A 21,539-nucleotide genomic window follows, 5' to 3' on the forward strand; every position below is an offset into this window, starting at 1 on the left:
TGGTGGATGTCTGGGCATAACCATGTACCAGATGCTTGCCAATGCTCCCTAGTGCCAGCGTCTGACAGAGAACTTAAAGGAGCTGAGTACAGTGCCAGTGGCTTACATCTCCCATCCACAACCTGTGTGAGTCTATTATTGAGTGGTAGATAAACCCTTTAATATGTCATTAGTCTTTTCAACGGCTAATTCATTAAATTAAAGCAATAGCTTTTAACTGCTGCCTTTTCTGCTGAGCAGCCATCCTGTCATCAATGCTACATTCCTGATTGAATGGTGTATTTATGGTGTACAACTCTGATCAATGTAAACCATGATTAGTTACTGTACATTGGGCCTAATTCAGACTGGATCGCAGAGCACATTTTATCTCTAATGGACAAAAACATGCTGCAGTGCAGGTGGGGCAGATGTAACGTGCAGAGTGAGTAATGGTGTCTACACACAGTCTGTCCATATTTAACTACTATACTCAGGGCTATTTTTCTGCAGGCTCCAGCAGGAACTGTGGCCCTTATTCTAGTTCACTCTTTCTGACAAAATATTTCTTAGATGGACAAAACCATGTGCACTGCAGGTGAGGCAGGTGTTACTTGTGCAGAGATAATTATATTTGGGTGGGGTTTTACATCTGCCTCACCTGCAGTGCACATGGTTTTGTCCATCTAAGAAATATTTTGTCAGAAAGAGTGAACTAGAATAAGGGCCTCAGTTCCTGCTGGAGCCTGCAGAAAAATAGCCCTGACTATACTGTATGTTAGAATTGTTTTCTTTCAATAGAAGGAACATACTGTAATAAGTACACAATGTTTGCTTGAATGATGGAAAATCTACTTAAATATGTATATCACAGTAGACGGCAACAGTTGCCATTTGCCATCTCTGTCTGAGAAAACAGAAAAAGATTAAATGATCAGATTTCTCTTTATTTCCTAACAAGCCGTACAACAGCTGCCCCTACTGGGTTTTAGCAACTGTTCCTTATGTGCACAACAAACTTTCTGTTTTCTGAGAGGGATTGCATCGGTCATGTGCATGTGGTGTGGATTAGTCCAGTAGCAAAGGCCTATTGTTTACCAAGACTCATTAATAGTTTTGCTTACACTATTTACAGTGACACTTGCTATTACACGTACCCAACAACACATGGTTTTCTCATCTGAAGATAGTTCAAAAAGCTGTTTATATAAAGGTATTTAGAAATATTCTTACATTTTCTGATGAAATGTGTTTTACTGACTTTTAAGAGATATTCCATCTTTCAATTTGGTTTGCATTGCTGTGACCAGTTTCAAAAATGTACCAAAAAATTCAAATCAAAACATTTTTTTGTTGTTGTCCCTACAGTATTATTAACCACAATAACATTAATTTTGACCACCTGAAAGCTCACAATACTGTTTTCATCCAGTTTAGGCCAAAGACTAATGTTTGCTGGTTGGTTACTAAGCAATAGTTTATAGCACATCCACTGTATGAAATCTTGCCACACAGCAGTGAAAGGCTCTCCCACTGGGATACAGTTGTATTGCCGACCTGACTAAGGTCGACAGTCATTAGGTCGACACCGTTGGGTCAACAAGCAACAAGGTTGACAGGGTTATAGGTCGACATGGATGAAGGTCGACAGGTGTTTAGTTCGACATGGGACAAGGTCTACATGGTTTTAGGTCGAAAAATGTGTTAGGTCGACATGGGTTAGGTTGACAGGTCACGAGGTCGACATGTTTTTTTTCACATTTTTTTGAGTCAACATGTGCCAACAGGCGGTATTTCATGCCCTACCATCCTCTAGGGCGTGGTGGGAGAATAAAATAGTGTGCCCGAAGCATAGCGAGCGAAGCAAGGGGCTGCAGTTGACTTCCAACTGTGTCTATGTCGACTGTGTTGACATTCGGGTAAAAAAAAAACTGAAAAAACCCATGTCGATCTAACGCATTTGTCGACCTAAACCCATGTCGACCTTTTCCCATGTCGACACAGACACGTGTCGACTTTTACCCATGATGACCTAGAACACCGTCGACCTAGTTGCCTGTCGACCCAACGATGTCGACCTAATGACTGTTGACCTAAGTCAGGTCGACAATACGATCCACACCCCTCCCACCCACCTGTATGTAGGATATTAAAAGGACATGCACAGTTTAATAAACCAAGTACTTCAATGACAGGGACTGCCACTTTTGTTGCTGAAGTGCTTGGTTTGGGCCCCCTAAAACAATTTTTGGAAGGACTATTTCCAATAATTAATGAGACGGTCAATAATGATTGTGTTAATTACATTATAATCTTGTAAAATAAACTGACTGAACTCTCTGCAAGTAACTGTTACATGAAAGTGCCTAGATGGCTATCATTATTTCCTCTATTAATGTGGCCTCAAAAATTAAGCAAATGCCTTTACACATATTGTCAGGATTTGGGGGAAATATTTATTCACCCAAGAGGTGGCTTATTTGGTCGTATGCCCAGGCATCACAATGGCTTTCTATTATATGATAGGGAAGAACTGCAGCCACTAGTGGCTGATTTACACAAACAATATAATCCCCTTCCTCAATGTCAGATAGTAGAAGTATACACATATCCCCCTCATCCTGTTCCACTTCCACATAAGCATTCCCAATGTCTATTATGTCCACATCACCATTTTTACTTGTACTGCTCTCCACGTCTGCTGATGGTACAGAAATGTTAGAAGGCTGGAAATGAGGCTTGTCTTTGACAGTGCACAGTGTGAGAAATGTCATGCTCACATATGGCTAACGTGGACACCCTTAGACTCAACTCAGGGATTTGTGAAAGTTCTAAACACACAGTTTGTTCTACTACCTTAGTGGTTTCCTTGGTACTTATATACTATCACGGCTCCCATCGCATGCCATCGCATGCCATATGTAGTGGCATGCGATGGCATGCAATGCGATGCGATTTTGCCGGGTTTTTTACGCATTTGATGTAAAAATCGCATGCCATCGCATCGCATGCCATGCGATGCCATGCGATGCAAAGCTATGCGATGGCATGCGATTTTGATCACAAATGCATCCAAATGCATTTAAATTATTAGCAAACATGTTAAATGCACCCCAAATGTCTTTTTTCACACTGTACCACCCCCACTATGAACGCCAACCTGAAGCGTGGCGAGCACAGCGAGCCCGCGTCCTACGACCTTTTCATACCCCCACTATCCACGTCGGCGTGGAGTTGAGAATAGAAAGTGTGGCGAGCGCAGCGAGCCACCGAGCCCGAAGCGTGGCGAGCGCAGCGAGCCCCGCGAGGGGACGCGGATACCTTCGCAGGTATCCGTGTCCCCTCGCGGGATTCACAGCTATCCGGCTCCCCTCGCCACACTTTCTATTCTCAACTCCACGCCGACGTGGATAGTGGGGGTATGAAAAGGTCGTAGGACGCGTACCGCTGCGCTCGCCACGCTTCGGGTTGGCGTTCATAGTGGGGGTGGTACAGTAACAAATGCCCTTTGGGGTGCATTTCACATGATTTTAACACGTCAATGATTTCTTTGAAAAATGGCATCGCATCACATGAGATGGCATGCGATACGATGCGATTTTTTCCTATATGATGCCCATCGTGGGAGCTGTGATACTACACACCATTTTACGCCACTTATAGACTCTTAACGAAGGTCTTGATTGTCGTGAGGGGCAGAATTAGATGCATCACGGACAGCCTTTCTTTGCCAATTTGTGTGGTGAATGCCATGTTGGTAATTTTATGTTTTTCTGCACCAAACTTTCCCACAATTAGACATGTCTTTTTTCTCTTTTTTATTTTAAATTGATCAGACATCAGTGATCATTTGCCCCGCACTGACAGAGGTGGAGAAAGCAGTTGCATTATGCATTAATCCTAGAGGCGTTAGCGGTAACCCCCTGAAGACAGCACACAGTCAGTGACCAGACACAGAAGGATATGTCAGTGATCAGACACAGAAGGACACGACTCCTGACTGCACACTACTTTTCCGCTACTTCTTAATATAAGCACACACAAAAGGATATGTATACCGCTCACTTCCACTCCACTTGTAAGTACTGTGGATATTTCAAATTGAGCGGGGGGTACTCATAAATGAAAAGCCAAATCAAGTGGTATGGGAGATAAAAAAGGGTGTCAACCGCTGTTCTAGAAGGTGATAACAAAACAAAAAAACAAAAAAGTAGAATCTGATTGGTTGTTATATGCAACATCCTATCATCCATAGAACTTGATTCAACACAGCCACTTTATACTATACAAACAGAGAATTTGACTGCAGATAAGAACCACTTAGCCCATCTAGTCTGCACTTGTATTACTACATTATTACCAAAATCCTGATCATACACAGGATTTTTGCCCCGTGATTTTGGCAGTGGACACCGTTTCCACTGAAAGGAAAAAACCTAGGAAAGCAGAGCAGCGGATGGGGACCAGTGGTGGGGGCAGCATGTGGGGACTGGAGGGCGGGCAGTGGGTGGTGACCAGCAGGTAGGTTGCGGGAACAGGTGGGCAGCCAGGGGGTGCCAATGTAGAGTATGCAAACCAATGTGCAGTGTTCAGGGACTGGTGGGCAACCAGGCAGCAGGAGTTGCCTGCGCAATGGCCAGCTGCCCCTGTTCTGCCCAGGAAAGAGCGGTTTCCACTGATAATTACCCAGAAATACCCAATGAATACCCACCTTGCTTGTGTGAAGGGTAAAAATCATGGTTCACTATACCAGGAATTTTTAACTTGACACCATTTCCACTGACAGATCCCCTACCAGACGAGGAACCAGAATTCAAATAAAACTCCAACAAGGAAGAAAATGACACTGGGTGAGCATTGCACTATAAATGCTCACCCAGATGAGATTACTGGACCAACTACAAAGAACTGCATAGAGTAAAATGCCTGAATTAGGTGTGTCCCATACCATGCTATGTAAATACACACACACACACACACACACACACACACACACACACATACCTAGATGTTGTCAAACTGTCCAAATGTTATACATTGTATTCTGGTATTAGTAAGAAAGTTATTGTTTATCTTTAAGGAAATATAAACTATGCATTCAGATATTCTTAATTTCACTAACTTCATGATATCTGCTACCATTATTACTATAGAATAAACATACATCACCACTTTCTGGTACCACTGGGTACCTATATTATAAATATATTACCGTATAAATAATAGCCTTTTTTGCTACTAGTATTACTATAGAATAAGCAAATATCACTCTCCTGTGAAACCATTGTGCATTGATATTTCACTGCATGATTAGTGTATTGCCAGGCACATAGCCTTTTCTGCACGGATGCGCTGGAAGACCCATGTCCTAACAATTAACAATGCATGTTGCATCTTTTTATTTAAGTTATTCTATATTGATGTCCACATCACAAAGTATTGTTTTATGTTACCTTATTATTTTATGCTTTGTTTTTAGATATTCTTTTGAACACAGCTTTTAGATTTTATTAATTTGTTATAGTTGTTACCTATAACACTGAATTAATTATTGCTTACTTATTTCTCTTTTCAGGGGATATTACACCTTTTTCTCTTGTTACCTGCTGTTAAAATCAGTTGTATGTGTCTGAAAAAATAGTGTATATATGTATATATATATATATATATATATATATATATATATATATATATATATATATATATTATGTATATGCTGTGTACAGTATATGATTGTAAGGGCCCCAATACACTTGTCTGACTTGTCCAAGCTACAAGTCGGACACAATTTCCCCTTGAACTTTCCCGGCAGCTCCCCGGGAGTCCTTACATCCGATTTGGCACTTGATGTGCCATTTTTTACATGGAAATAAATTGCATGCACAGGACTACACATTCAGTCGATTCGGTTGTCAGACACATGCGAATGAGGCCTGAATTTACCCAATTTCCTAGCCCGATCCATCGAAACCAGGTGAAGGCAGGCCATTTTGCTCTAGTGTATGGTGGCCTTAAGTCCCGTGTCTACAACCAATGCTTGAGGAAATATGTACCGGTAAATTACATTTATCTTACAAAAATAGTTCATTCAGAACAAAAAAGGATCACAGAATTTTTTTTAATTAATGAGATTGACATCATTAGTCATTAAACGGTCCTTAGCATATCTGCCTCAATAGTGGGTGCTGGATGACCTCCCGATAGTCAGGATTCTGATCAGGAAACCAACATTGGAATTCCTTACTTTTAAATGCCTAACAGTCAGGATCCCGATTGACAGGGGCTATTCTACCTTGAGGGGGTCCATGACCCCCATAGAGGGAGAATTTAACCTGTGGTGAGGGCAGCAAGCCCGCAAGGGGCTTCAAAGCACTCGCCCTCTGTTAGATTACCGGCAGTCAGGATTCCAATGTCGGTATACTGACCGTCGGAATCCCGACTGTCAGCCCGCCATACCAAACCACTCAATAGTAGCTCATCAGTGCTACTAGAATGTCCAAAACTAATTCAATGCATTGTACAGGCATGTAGCATTTGGAAATGGTTTTATCAAAGACAATCTTACTAGCAGCTTGCACGTTAATTTTCACTTTTTATAACGAGCCTTATTGCATACAGCAACAATATAGGGGGTTATTCCGATTCACTCGGAAAGGCACAATCACTCTCTAATGGACAACACCATATGCACTGCAGGTGCAGAGAGAGTTAGATCTGGGGGTACTCGTTTCCTAGCAGGGCACCCAGATTTCCTACCTACGCTCAGTAGTGAATTTAGTTAATTTATTCACTGCACCCTGAGTGAAATCGCATCACATGGCCCTTTTTTGTGGCGTGAGATGTGAGATATGCGATCTCAGTAGTTCATATGGTAAAACACCTAAAACACCACCACTCTCCACGTCACCCCGAAGCGCTGTGAGCGCAGCGAGCCCGCGAGGGGCGGCGGTACGCGTCCTCCGACCTTTTCATACCCCCACTATCCAGGGCGGCGTGGAGTTGATTTTATATAGTGTGGCGAGCGCAGCGAGCCACCGAGCCCGAAGCGTGGCGAGCGCAGTGAGCCCCGTGAGGGGACATGGAATACTTGTAAAGTAATCCACGTACGCTCGCCACGCTTCAGGCTCGGTGGCTCGCTGCGCTCGCCACACTATATAGAATCAACTCAATGGTGACGTGGATAGTGGGGGAATGAAAAGGTCGGAGGATGCGTTCCGCCGCCGCTCGCCATGCTTCGGGTTAACGTGGAGAGTGGTGCTGTTTTAGGTGTTTTACCATATGAACTACTGAGATCGCATCTCACATCTCATGCGATGCGATGTGCGATGCGATTTCACTCAGGGTGCAGTGAATAAATTAACTAAATTAACTACTGAGATCGCATCGCACATCGCAAGGCACAAAAAGCCATGCGATGCGACGTGCGATGCGATTTCACTACGAAGAATAGCCCACTAAGCAAGTAGCTTAGTGGGCTCCCTGCTAGGAAACAAGTACAGATTTGGGTGTTTTATTTTTTCTGTGCAGGGTAAATACTGGCTGCTTTATTTTTACACTGCAATATAGATATCAGTTTGAAGTACACCCCCCCACCCAAATCTAACTCTCTCTCTGCACAAGTTACATCAGCCCCACCTGCAGTGCACATGGTTTTGTCCAATAGAGAGTGATTGTGCCTTTCCGAGAGAATCAGAATAACCCCCCTAGTACCAGCAAATTTCATATTATAATGAAATACTTTTACAATGGTTTTCTAGTTATGAAAATCATATCAGTGTATATAGTTTTATACAAAAGAATCGAAGCAGACACCGGACCATAATGATATGGGTAATCAAAATCCACTTCAGGAAATGATTGCACCCAGCGGCCTCAAATTCCTCTACTGTGGAGATCCTCCAAGATCATTTGCATCATGGCATGAATAGATGACAACGGCCACCACAGTCCGGCACAGCACGGTGACAAGCTCTTTTTAAGAAACGAACAAGAAAAGAAGCTCTTAGCTTGCAGTAAGCAGAGGTTCAAAACTTGTTATTCTTCTGACATAATCCGCTCAGCTGTGTACAGCAGAACACTACCATACACAAAGGCCTGAGCTCCATCTGTGATGTATCAGTGTCTACGCCTTGTTCTTTATGTCATCCACGTCAGCAAATACCAGGGCTCGGTGGAATGCATGGAAATGATCAGCATGGTCAACGCTGGGAAAATGAAGCAAGGATGAAGATGACAAAAAAAATTACAATAATTTTCGTTAAAGTATCGGAAATTGTCAGAATACCAAGGCGTGAACTGGAAAGCATCAGATTACTAGTGCTGCTACCATTACAGTGCTTTGTGGGCCCAAAATGCATATCCTACTGTATATAATAGGCTAACGCTGCTCCTCATTAGGCACATGAAACAAATGCTTAGGGCAGTGGTTCCCAAACTGTGCGCCTAGGCTCCTTGGGGTGCCTCCGGACTCTTGCACGGGTGCCTCAGGTTGGTCGTCCAGGACCAATTCAAATTATTTATGATCAATTATTTCTGGACAAAACCAGTGCTGGTGGCTGCCAATCATAAAATGTGTACAATCAGAACCAAATCCTGCCCTTTACCACATAACTGAACCTAAGAAGCACATACAAACACAATCTACTTAATTTGAGATATATTTTTTGGGGCCTAGGGGTGCCATGGAAAAATTATGATACTTTAGGGTGCCGTGATTAGAAAAAGATTGGGAACCCCTGGCTTAGAGACAGCAGTTTCTGGGTGGAGGCACTTGGATGCTTGTGGTGGTACTGGTATTTCCAATGTACTGTATTATATGTAATCGTAAATGGAATGTAAATTTGAAGAACATGCATATACTGCCCCTGTAAACTGTTGAGGATAGATTGATAGATAGATAGATAGATAGATAGATAGATAGATAGATAGATAGATAGATAGATAGCAAAACACAAACCTGCACTCTCACCCAGAAGGAGCCAGATGCTGGGGTGCCAGAAGCAGTGGTATGTGCCAATGCTACAATAGGACAGTGTAGTTATCCCCAAATGGGGAAAGAATAGCACTCAAATTAAAGTGATTTAATCTATAAGTTGCTGCTGCTGCCGACGTTTCGGTCCAACATGGACCTTTCTCAAGGCTTGCAGCAGTATGATCCAAAAGAAGTTATCAGGAACAGGAGCACGGTTTTTCCTTGTAAATTATTGCCGCTTTAAATAAAATGTGAAAACTCTCCAAAAAGCACTCCCTTTCTGATTCTCACACCCTGTTACATTTGGCCCATATAAATGAGTATATGGGAAGTTGTATATAGTATGATGAGGAGATTGCCCTGCCGTGATTGGCTGAGAGGCTAAAGTCTGTCAGTTGTATAAAAGCTGTTGCACCATGGTCCACACTCCCTCTAATCATCCCAGAAGATACAGCAAAGTTATACAGAAGATTACAGTGAATAAATTACATTACTGCTTCTACAGAAGGGCATTCTTATTATATCCAACAAGAAAAGACTTCAACTAAAGAGCAAAGTCCTACAAGGGCACTTTCTTGCTTAGAGAAACACTGTCGGCTTTCAGAAAAAATAAAATAAATTGCTAACTTGTGCTCTGCTTGTCATAATTTTTATTACTGAACTTTCATAGTTTTAATTCTAGTTTTACAGAGGTATGTGATGTAAAAACAAATGGCAGGACAAATGAGCTGCAATATGTAAAAGCTAAGGAACCATTGTAATAATTAGCACTCTCTCTCCACAAAGAAAAAGAAAAGAAAAAGAGAGCTACATCAGCCATCTTCCAATATATCTTCTGCTATGACCTATAAATGCAGCTACTACAGCTACACATTTGGGGATATCAAGGAGGCCTGTTTCCCCATTTATGGTTTTTCTTATGTACAACTGTCACATGAATAACATTACACATCTATTGCTGGCCAAAGAGCAGATTGCAGTAAATGCTCTAAGTCAGTGGTTCCCAAACTGTGTGCCTAGGCACCCTGGGGTGCCTCAAGACACTTGCAGGGGTGCCTTGGATTGGGTGGTCTAGGACAAATTCAATAGGCAAAACCAGAACCCCAACCCCCCTTCTGGAGAGAGTGAGCGCCGGGCCATGGAGGTGAGCAGCAACTCTCCTCCCCCTCACCTGACACCCCCCCTCCATCCCCACTGTGCAGCGATGAGACGGCGATGGCCGTGCCGCATCACCCGACACAAGGCACCATCCCCCGTGGAGCGAATCCCCCCCCTGGAGCAACGCAGTGGGTGAGCACCGGGCCACCACCGCCTCATTACCCCCCCTGGAGCGAGGAGGCGGCGGCTGCATCCCCCCTTCACCAGCCCTGGATATCATTCTGTATGATCAATAGAGACTGTCCCGACTAAGCTGGTCAATGATTTCATCACTGAGAAATGTAAAGACCATTACTTATGAAAAAAACAATGAACCTGCTGCATTTGACATTTTGGTCCCTCTGTACTCATACACACATTCCCATGATTCCCTTCATATGCCTGGGCACGCCTGCATTTTCTCTGACACTCCTTGAAAATGGCTGGTTACCACCCCCAAACGGCGGCTTCCTATCAATCAACTTACGTACGGGCAGCGATAAGTAGCAGGATCTTATTGCAGGATGGCCTCACGCATGCGCAGTCTATCAATAATCGCCCAGCGTGTGTATTCACAGCCGTGTGATCAAGTCTGAATTAGGCCCTTTGCCCTGAAGCACAGAGACCAATCAGATACAATGAAATCAAATAGTTGATTGTGGACTATGGTGTAGTTAAATTTTTAATGCACTTTTAAGGCCCCCATACACTACTGCGGACCAAATCGCATGTGTTTGACGTCCCATCCAACCCAATGCGCAGTCCCATGCGCATCGGGCTGGACCCTAGATATTGAACCTCCTGCACATACCATCTATCGGACCGGACCTATCAGCGGTACATTTTAGCACCTGCTATGTATTAGGTCCGATTCCATAGGTGTGTTCCAGCGGTGAAGCACCACTGGCACACACCTATCTGCAGGTCCAAGCGGGGAGCGGGCGGCAACTGCCGAAGTCCGGGCAGCGGGGTGGGCACAGCTGCTGAGATCCGGGTGGCCAGGCGTGCAGCAGATGGCAGCCAGTGAGCGGTGGGGCGGGCAGCAGAATTTAAAAACAAACCTGTGAAAATACTGGCCGGCTGCTAATTGGCTGGGAGAGCTCAGTGGCTGGCGAGTCTTTTGACAGTTTTTTTTTTCAATTCTCCTGCCCCCTGCCGCTGCTGCACCTCCCTGGGAGTCTTTACATGCGATAAATCGCATGCAATTTATCGCATGTAAAAATGGCACATCAATGCCAAATTGTAAGTGAGCCCTCCCGGGGAGCCGCCAAGGGAGCTCAAGGGAAATTGGATCGACAAGTCGGCCTAATGTATAGGGGCCTTTAGGGAGTGCTAATGTCCCACATCTGTAAACACAATTTACATTGTGTCTGTGTCTGTAGATACCACCTGTTCAGTATACAGTATAATAATCCCAAAAGGTGCTTAATCATTTCTATATGTCCCTTCATCTCACAATATGTCTCCAAAGCAAAAAGCTCTGTGCAGAATTTATTGTCACACTTTTTTAAGTGGTAACAATGGGACGTTTTGCTAGTACTTATCAGGATTCCCGTTTGGTAGAAAACCTGATTTAACAGGTATCTTTTTCAAAGTGACTGCTTACAAAGCAACTTTAAGCTCACTTTAAACAGTCATTCACGCATGGCTTCTTTTATATGTCATGCTCACATAGGTTTAAATGTACTAAGCAGTGAGTACAGAATCTCCTTAGAAATCATGACTAATGTACTTGTAAAATGATCTGGATGGGGAAGCATGATAGACTTTCCAATTATGAGATTCCATTTATTTTCAAGAGTGAAAAATGACATTCTTTTACAATTACATGCTAAGTAAATCAAGTGATTTTGCTACTGCCATTTCCATGTACTTCCCAACTGTGTGAAATCAAGAATGAGTACCATTCATTTAAAGTGAAACTAACCTTCTCATACAAGCAATACATGCGTTGGCAGATATACAGTAGGTTTATCTGCTGCTAAGAAAAATATGTGGGAACACATTAGACAATGGTCATCATGATTTTCCTGGAACTCCCCAGCAAATAATATAGGCCCTTATTCTGATCTGTGCGGAAATTCCCGCATTCTTACGGAGCGGTCCGCACGCCACGGTGTTTTGCCGCATGCGGCCATCGTCCGTAGAAACGCCCACGTGTCCTCCGCATTCGGACGGACTCACTCTTTAAGAACAGGGCGTGTTTACGGACGACATAGAAATCATGCGTGTGCGGGAGAAACACTCCGATTCGGCACGGTATTACAGAGTATTACAGAGTATGCTCGGGAATACCGCATCCGACCGGGAGCCAAGCGGTGCTACCGCACGTAAGCGGAGGATTTACGCCAAACAACCCACTATGAAGTATCTTCTGCAAGACATCACATGAGCCACTTATTCAATTACCTATCCTCATAAAAAACTGCTTATTTGGAATTGGAATCAATTAGATTCCAATATATCCTTACAAGCATGCCTAACACATGCATTGCACACATTAACCCTTACAGCAATTGAAGCAGCAATGGTTTCAATTAAAGCACTGACAAGCGTCCTATTAGTGAGTAATGAGTAAAGGAGTAGATTCTATTGGGTTCAGGTGTTAATGGTTGTAGTCATTAGGCGTACGTTCGCCAACCGCATGAACGAGTGGTGTCCGCAAAGCAATAGTACACTTGTGGACACCGCACATTTCTGCCCTTTTTTCATCGCGTGCATTCGGAGTGGTTTCCGAATGTACGCCCCCCAACATAAGTGTACTCCCCCGTGTCCGCCCATGTTTCCGCCCCGTTTTGCCCACTTTGAAACTACGCCCATGTGTCATTCCGCATGACGCCCATAATACGCCCCTATTTCCCGACTGATAGCGGTGAACAGTTTTGGACGGGATTTGGCCGAACTGGTACCGAGTCAAGGCGTGGCACATGCGCGTAGCGTTCTCCACGCATGCGCAGACGTCAGAAAGACGCGATCCGTAAGTACGCGGTAAAGTCCGCATCAATCAGAATAAGGGCCAAAGTGCGTACACAATGTGCACTCCTAGAAATGACAGAATGATATATCGTTTGGTAGTTTGGACGTTAACAATATATCAGGAATATATGTAGGTAGTGCGTACAATCTGCACAATTTGCTGAAAATCATTGATGACATCATCTGATTGACATACATGTTAGACCGATCTAAAGATGAGACGAATGACTCACAGAAGCATGCGAGCACACTGGATGATGTAAATGGTTTGTCGTACTGAACCGTCAGAAAACGACCTATCATTCAAGTAATCACCTAGTTTGTTCCCAGCTTAATTCCTTGAAGTCTTTATATTCTAATCACTAAGAGCAAATTGCATATGCCCAACAGACTGAAATGGTTCCAGGGGCTGTGGCCCTCATTCTGGTTGACTCGGTAAACTGCGAAGCCCGCAGCTTACCGAGTCCCAGAGAGGCCGCCCTGACGAATACACAACCAGAGTCTACTGGGGGCATGTGCTAGTGACAGAGGGCACACACAGAGACTGCACAGGGGCTCATCTTTCTTGAACTGCCCCTGAGTACATCCCTTAGGGTTGCAATTACATGTTTAATGTACATCCGAAAGAAAAACACAAACAAAAATATTGTGTTTATCTCCTACACTGTATCTCACATGCACCATTTACCTTCCCCTGATCTCCCTGGTATACTAAGAGTTTCCTTCAAAATGTCCCACTCTCTACAAGTGGCTCCCACACAACAGAGCAGCTGTCCTGGCTGGCGTTCTGCCTACATGGAAGCAAAATATAATAATAAGTTCTTAGAGCCCATGTAAGCGGCTACTTCAGCTGAAATAACTGTCTATCAATACGGGGCGCACAAGAAAAGAGGGATAAATGCTATACACCTATTGGTTGTTTTATCGATTTTTGTATGTTATAAGCCTGGTGAAGAGATGAAGTGGAGATACAGTAGAAGGTCATAACGCACAAGCCAATCAGCAATGTTTGAAAAATGACAGAGCCGATTGATTGGTGCGTCATCAACTTCCACTTTATCTCGACTTTATGTCTCCACCGGGCTTAATACATCTGCCCCATTATTAGAAGCTGTAACAGTGCACTTATTAGTTATATTACTACATTTATTTGCATTGTTTGACTTTGGTGTCAGATGTGTAGATATTAGATAACTTAGTATGACAGCTGAACAATTCATGTGCAAGTGTTGATGATTTCTTTTTATCTTAATATCGTCATCTAAAGTAATACCCACTAACAAAAGTCCAATAAATATGCAGGGCTTTTCAGGTTGGCATGGGCCAGTTGTATCAGATTAATGTTAAGGATAACTAATGCTACAGTAAATGTCGGTTATTTTTTAAAAGATTTAAAGCACACACCCTACAAGACAAGACAATGAAATGCAGTTTGATGCCGATAGTCCAAAATATGAGTTACGGCAATGGATTAGTAGACACACACTTTCTAACAATTGCTTGCTCTACTTTCCTTCTTCTTTGGTGTTGCCTTAAATATTCAAAATGATTACTAATGCATACAGTACCTCCCAGCTCTTGTAGGCTAGAGTACCCAGACCATAAGAAAGATGTGCATAAGAACTGGGCATGTCCACGCATAACAGGATGTGTCCAGCACCTCCCAGACACTGGACTGCATAACCATCCTATCTCCCCACCCCCCTAACTATGCAGCCTTCTGTGTTTTCAGTGAAGTAAGGGGTGCATCCAACATGCCACGGTGTTTGTGACCATTCCACTTGGTATGGACCCTCCTCCTATACCCCATTTCCAGTGACAGAGTGAGTTAAATTGCTGGTGAGGCAGTGTGGCTAGTATTATTGCCAGTTGTACACACAATATATGAGCCCGATGGTTCATGTTGACATTGACCACACGTCAACTGTGCCTAACTTTACATTTTTCAATGTGAGGATAAATTAAATAAACTACATATACCCCAATAGTAATTTTTTAAGCAAAGCACAAAATAAGTGACACTCTATACAGAATGTAATTCACTTCAAAACAGAAATAAACTTGAAAAAAGAGTGAAGCAGAAAGCCCAATGAGTCAGTTCCCATAGATCAACATAAGCAAATCCAGCCACAAGGCACCCCTCCCTGACAATAGCAAATTACTTACAGCAGTTCAAACAGAAGCCATCAAACGCATAGATCCCCATGGAAAATAAGATTATTGTAATACTGATTTGCAGCAGTTACATCATTTCACATCTTGACAGCATTTATAGTAAAGAACAATTTACAGCACAATCCGTTATGACCAGTGCCGGCTCAAGGGCCGTTCAACCGGTGTGGCAAAATAGGGGTACCAGTGCCACACAGCCAGGAGTCCTACACAGTCTCCGGGGATCACCATAGCAGAAGCAGAAGTTTGAACACAGAGGTCATGGGTCTTGCAAGACTCTGGCTACTGCTGTTGCCCTAACAGTATAGAGTCCAGGGATAGAAGGCTTATACTGCTCAGGCTCTATAACAGACGTGCCTTGCAGCATTCTCAGCTGGGACTGGCTTGTCTACAGATGGGCAGATTTATTAACATTATTTTGACTAAAATAAATGTGAAAATGTGTTTTTTCACACTCTTTTCACATTATTTTAGCTTCACTTTTATATATATTAAACCAGGCATGTCCAAACTAAGGCCCTCCAGCTGTTGTGAAACTACAAATCCTATCATGCCTTACCACAGTTTTGCTATTAGGGAATGCTAAGACTCTGGCAAGGCATGCTGGGGTGTGTAGTTTCACAACATCTGGAGGGCCACATTTTGGACATGTCTGTATTAAACGGTTTGAACTGTTTTTGCAAAAAAAAACAAAAAAAACTTTTAATTCACTTTCTTTTAGTATTTAGATCACATTTCCCATAATTGTAATGGGAAATGCAATCTGGCTGAATTGACTGAAAAGAAATGTGAAAAAAAAAATCACATGTGATAAGCCCTGTGATAACAACACCATTCTGAGATAGCATGACTCACAGGTTGCCTTATGTAACTGTGACGGGCTTGAGAGTAGTGGGTGAGCCCCGGTGATCAGCCATTTGTGTCTAATAAGACCATAGACTAATCACTGTGTTTTTGTTTGTTTTTTGCTTAGAACTCTCCCCTGTGTCATTATCTCCCCATCATCCTCCCTCTCCTGTCACCATCTCCCTCACCAAGGCATCACATAACCTACTCCCTATTAAATAAATACTACATTCCCTTTGAGGCCACACTCCTTTTTTGAAAGGCCACACCTTTTGTTGGAAAGGCCATGCCCCCCTCCTCCTCTGTCATGGTGCCCCCTCCCGTGTCAAAAAGTTCTGGATCTGCCAATGCATCCATAGACACATATTGGTGGGGCTCCATAAATTCTACCACATTGTGCTAGTAAACCAAAAGACAGCCCTGTTTATGACAACAGTGGTGCAGAAAATACAGTGACTATTTACTTTGGACTGACTCTGTCAGTAACCATGGCACTGTCTGATGGGACATTAAGAATTTGAGGGAATGATATTGGGATATATAACGGTTAATTTGGGAGTTAGCTGGGAACATTCAAAGCAGTAAAAAGCATTCTAACACCATTTATGGTGGCTTAAATAGGTGTGGTACAAAAAATGTGCCATTTAGAGCATGAAAAATGCTTGCTAATAAAGTTTAATGGTTCAAACATTTAGCATGCTAACTGAGAATTGTAACATATTTGTATGTAATGAGACCTGCATTAATTGGGTTGCTTGAATTTTTTTTCAATATTATAATTTTATATATAATTATAAATAAAAATGTATACAGGGAAGAAGTAGACAATGTAGACAGTGGTGTAACCGTAGAGGGTGCAGGGGATGCAGCTGCTATAGAGCCCGGCTGTTGGGGGGGGGGGGGGGGGGGGGGGGGGGGTTTGAAGGCAATCCCACTGCATTTTTATTATGCTGTTGCATGCCAGATTTTGGGCCCACAGTATACTTACTAGGAGGGAGGCAGTAGGTCTCAATGTGCTATGTGTTTGTGTGTGATTGTGCTACATTCGTCAGCCGCAAAGCAACACTACATTGTTAACGATGTGCGGGAGCGCGCATTGTTAATGATATTGAGTATACACACTACCAGTTTTTTGTTAAGTTATTGTGTAGAAGGGCACTTCTGAACTATAGCTTTTTAAAAATTAGGTAATATGTATAGGGCTGTGGTCAGTAAATAATGACACATTAAGCCTGGTGGTGGACTGAGTCTTGGTGCTTTGATCTGAGGAACTCTCTCCCTGACACTGTCTCTCTCTCCCTCTCACTGATACCCTCTCCCTGACACTGTCTCTTTCTCTCTCTCTCCCTGACACTGGGCAGTATTCAATGAGAAAAATTTGCCATGTTTTATGGCGAGTTTGTGCTTTTCTCGCGTTGGACGGAGACTTTTGCTCTCAAAAAGCAAGCAACCCTATTCAATGTGCACTTCTCGCCGTCTTTCTGAGTGATTTTCGCTGTGTCTCTCCGTGTAGCAATTCTCCATCTTTTCATGGAGAAGTGGAATGTGAACTTTTTAAATGAAAGGTTTTTTTGTTTTAATTTTGGTGTCAAAAAATCAGGAATTTTATTCTGTGAAGGGGCATGCTATTTTTATTTATGTGCTTATAGCACATGAATATATATTTAAATATATAAAAAATATATATATCTTTTTTTGTACACAGAGCAGCCAGCAGGGGGCCGGGAGCCGAGCCGCTCATTAGATATTCATATATTCACTGCACCCAATCATTACATATGCATGATCGGGAGCAGTGAATATACCCGGTCCCCTGCTGGCTCTGGGGGGGGGGGGGCAGCTTGTGCTGCCTGGGTCCCGGGGAGCCCACCTCCCCCCCCACCTACGTTCTGGGGCAGGCAGGGAGACTTCAATCTCCCTGCATGCCACCTTCCCATGGCTCCCTGCCGCGGACGCTCGTCCGCTGCAGGGGTTAAGATTCGCCGCGAGGGGCTACTCGCCCCTCCGACATTGAATACGGAGAGAGCGAGTGGCAGCCATCCCTCTGGAACGCAGCGAGTGTGCAGCGAATCCTAAACAGGATTCGCTGCACACGGCGATATTTCTCATTGAATACTGCCCACTGTCTCCATTTCTCTCCTTCCTTCTCTCACCCTCCCCCATCACAGTCTCTTTCCCCGACACTGACACTATTTCTCTCCTTCTGTCTCTCCTCTCATCACTGACAACCCCTATTCATCTTTCTACCCTTGAGACTCTCTCACTCTCTTGCTCCACTTATCTTTCTTTTTTTCTCCTTCCTGCTCACACCTTTCCCTCTAGATCTCTTGCTCCCCCTGTTTTTGACCCTCTATCCTTTCTCACCCCTTTCTCACTCTTTTAACCTAACCACCCTCTCTCTCTTTCTCTCATTCCTTTTTTTTCCATGAAACTCTCTCTCTCTTCTCCCCCCCCCCCCCCCCCCCATACACCCTATTTCTCTCTCACCCCCACCTCTCTCCTGCCCCTAAGAGGCATTGCAGTGACAAAGCCTGCGGGGATGTCCCTTTCAAGATTTTGCTATGGGGCCCACAAAGTTCTAGTTATGTCCCTGCAGAAACATATTGTATCAGCTACAACTTTTCTGGCTCCTATGGCCCCTTTACAGACAATGTTAATGTGGCGCTCAAAGTAGATAATTACCTACAACAGACACACTGTAGTTTTTAAATATATAGGCAGATACATATTTTCTTAAATAATGACAAAACACTATACTACAGTATCACTATGAAATCACTATAAATCACTATTTATGCACATGAAAAACTCTGAAAAAGGATCACAGCAAAACCAGAGCCAGGTTACACTTGTGCATATGCCTCAACACTGGCCAGTGTGCCAGAGGGTCTTGGCCAGGGATGTTTGGCAGTGTTTGGGATGACAGTTGATGTGGGTCCCTAATTTGTATTTTGTACTGTCACGTGACTCCACCAATGCAGCTGCCACTGGTCCTGTGCATGCGCAGGTCAGCAAATGTCAGCCATGTAAAATCCCCCTCTTGCAAGCTTATAAATCTGGCTTATTTTCTTTTTATTAATCCAGATGTTAAAGATTATTTATAAACGGTAAAGGTGCAAAGTCTAGTTACTTCTATTTGTGCCACTATATACAGAGCATCCCCACAGCATGTATTCATTCTAGATTTTGGAACAAACCATACAAAAACATTTTATATGTATAAATGTGTACATTAGTGCAATAATAGTGGTCATTGGAAATGACAAAATGCCATTAGCTGTTTGGTTCAGTTCTTCACTTCCGTAAATGACCCTTATTTGGTTGTATTCCTGAAATATTCAACTTTTACTCCCAGTACTGAACAGTATTACTGTAATTACAGAGCCTAAGGAGGGTTAATGTCTTTTACACCTGCTTCCCACACAGCGGGTGGATTAATTCACTTTCCATGTCTTGCTCAAGACATCTCCTGTTTTTGCCAATAAAAAGAGTGTTTTTGCAGCATACTGGCCAGGCAGTGGGCTGCTGCTGCTGCTGCTTCTGGGGCACTGGGTTTCAGTGACGAAATCTACACAGCTGTTGGCCAGCAGGTGTAAACACAAACAAACAAAGCTGAGTTACCACATGCCCCATGTACAGTATGATTATCAGTGTCGCTATTCTCCCTTCAAACAGAATATTCAAAAATGGGAAACATTATTATATAGGGATATTCAGTATACATTCAGCTCACATAAACTGTGCAGCAGACGCCCAAAGATGCAGTCACTGTACAACAGCTTGTGTACAACAGATTACAAAGTAACACTGCTCTTACTTGGTACCCCAAAAAACCTAGACTAGGGGTCAGCTAAATTGTGGGTGGTACTCCAAATCCCCACATGTTCACCCCGAGTACCATAAGTGCAGCATATACCATAGGCAAACTAGATATCAAACTATTTGTTTAATCTAACTAAAAGTTATCTATCAGGATAGAACAATTCCAAGCCTATATAAATGCTACTGTATGTTAAAATAGGAGATTGAATAGTCAATGAGTAGTGTACATACATACATACATACATACATACATACATACATACATACATACATACATACATACATACATTGCTTACTGCCTTTGAAGAAAATAAGAAACTATTCTCTTAATCCACTAGTTGTGCAAACTTTCATTACCAAATGCAAATTTCACACCACAAATGCTTATAGTTTTCAATTTATTGTGCCTTTATTTATTTTTAAAGTGAAATACACAAAAAAGCACGCCTGCCATTATACGCACCGATTTACTATTTTAAGTTTCATTTACCTACAATACAGAAATCAACTGCAGTTAATACACAAATCTCATTGGCTGGCCTGTGTTCTAGTCAGATTCTATAAGACGGGCCTCTACCATTTACACTGTGCTGACCCTTATATAGATCTGGAAGAAGAATTGCAGTAGGAAATAATGGTCATCTATCATTTTAACAGCTATCAATACATCACATTAGCAGAGGATATGTCAGCGGACTAGCAATAAATAATACCTCTGAGAAATAAATGACCCATCCAAATGCCTGCAACAGTATTTACAACTAACACTCAGCAATGCAAACAACAGAAGGATTATGGCAAATCAGAAGGTTTGTTATATCCAAAAAAGTGAATTTATGCAGAACATAAACTTTTTCCTAAGCAATTCAAATCCAAATAGAATTGCAATAAAAATGAGACGTTTGGGGACACTTCAGTGCATCAGTGACCCTCCAGGCTGGCTGGTGCATCAGTGACCCTCCAGGCTGGCTGGTGCATCAGTGACCCTCCAGGCTGGCTGGTGCATTAGTGTCCCTAATAGGCTGTCTGTGGGAACATTTGTACTTTTAAAACACTTTCTTTAAGTTGAATGCTTCTTACCTCACGAGTGACTTTGCAGGGAGTCTTCACAGGTCTGGATCATAGGGATCCCACTTAGCTTGCTGAGTTTTCATTAACTCTTAACCATAAGAAGTTGCACATACAATGTGCTCACAGCTCCTGTGTGTGGATAGTACTGTATGCTCCCCGCTGCTTTCTGTGCTGGAGTTGTCCCCAGACCTCTAGCTCACTCAGGCAGCAGCAGTGTTTTCTCAGAGCTCAGAGCCTGCAGTCACTGTTCCTCATAGACCCTTTCAGATGCTCTCAGGCTGAGGAGGGGGCGGTAACCACAGCCATCATTCACTGGCTGCCTCATTTGGCTCTATTGTTAAATCTGGTGAGAAAAGGACCAAAGGGTTTTGCCTTGGAGTTTCATTCCCTTGTATTTTCAAAATCAGGTCTGCGATAAATGCTGCAGTGAGAGTAATTTAAAGTCTGTTTCCAGATCTAATGACCAGAAATTCACCCTTACTGTAATAAGTAGAGACATGATTATATGCAACATAAAAAGCTTGAGATATGCATGCAAATATGCATAAAAAAAATACTTAAAATA

The 21,539-nt window shown here is 43.0% G+C and overlaps 1 protein-coding gene across 2 annotated transcripts in view; it reads right to left on the bottom strand.

Moving 5' to 3' along the window:
* MEGF10 (multiple EGF like domains 10) overlaps window positions 1–21,206 on the bottom strand; it is a 130,887-nt gene extending 109,681 nt beyond the window's left edge. For both annotated transcript variants that reach the window (XM_083151562.1, XM_083151563.1), the window contains exon 1: window positions 20,984–21,206. The gene's annotated coding sequence lies outside the window, so the exon portion shown is untranslated. The remainder of the gene's footprint in view (window positions 1–20,983) is intronic.
* Window positions 21,207–21,539: the final 333 nt, after the last annotated feature.

This window comes from Crinia signifera, chromosome 1, assembly GCF_055691185.1.
Source record: "Crinia signifera chromosome 1, ASM5569118v1, whole genome shotgun sequence".
In the NCBI taxonomy this organism is placed as follows: Eukaryota; Metazoa; Chordata; class Amphibia; order Anura; family Myobatrachidae; genus Crinia; species Crinia signifera.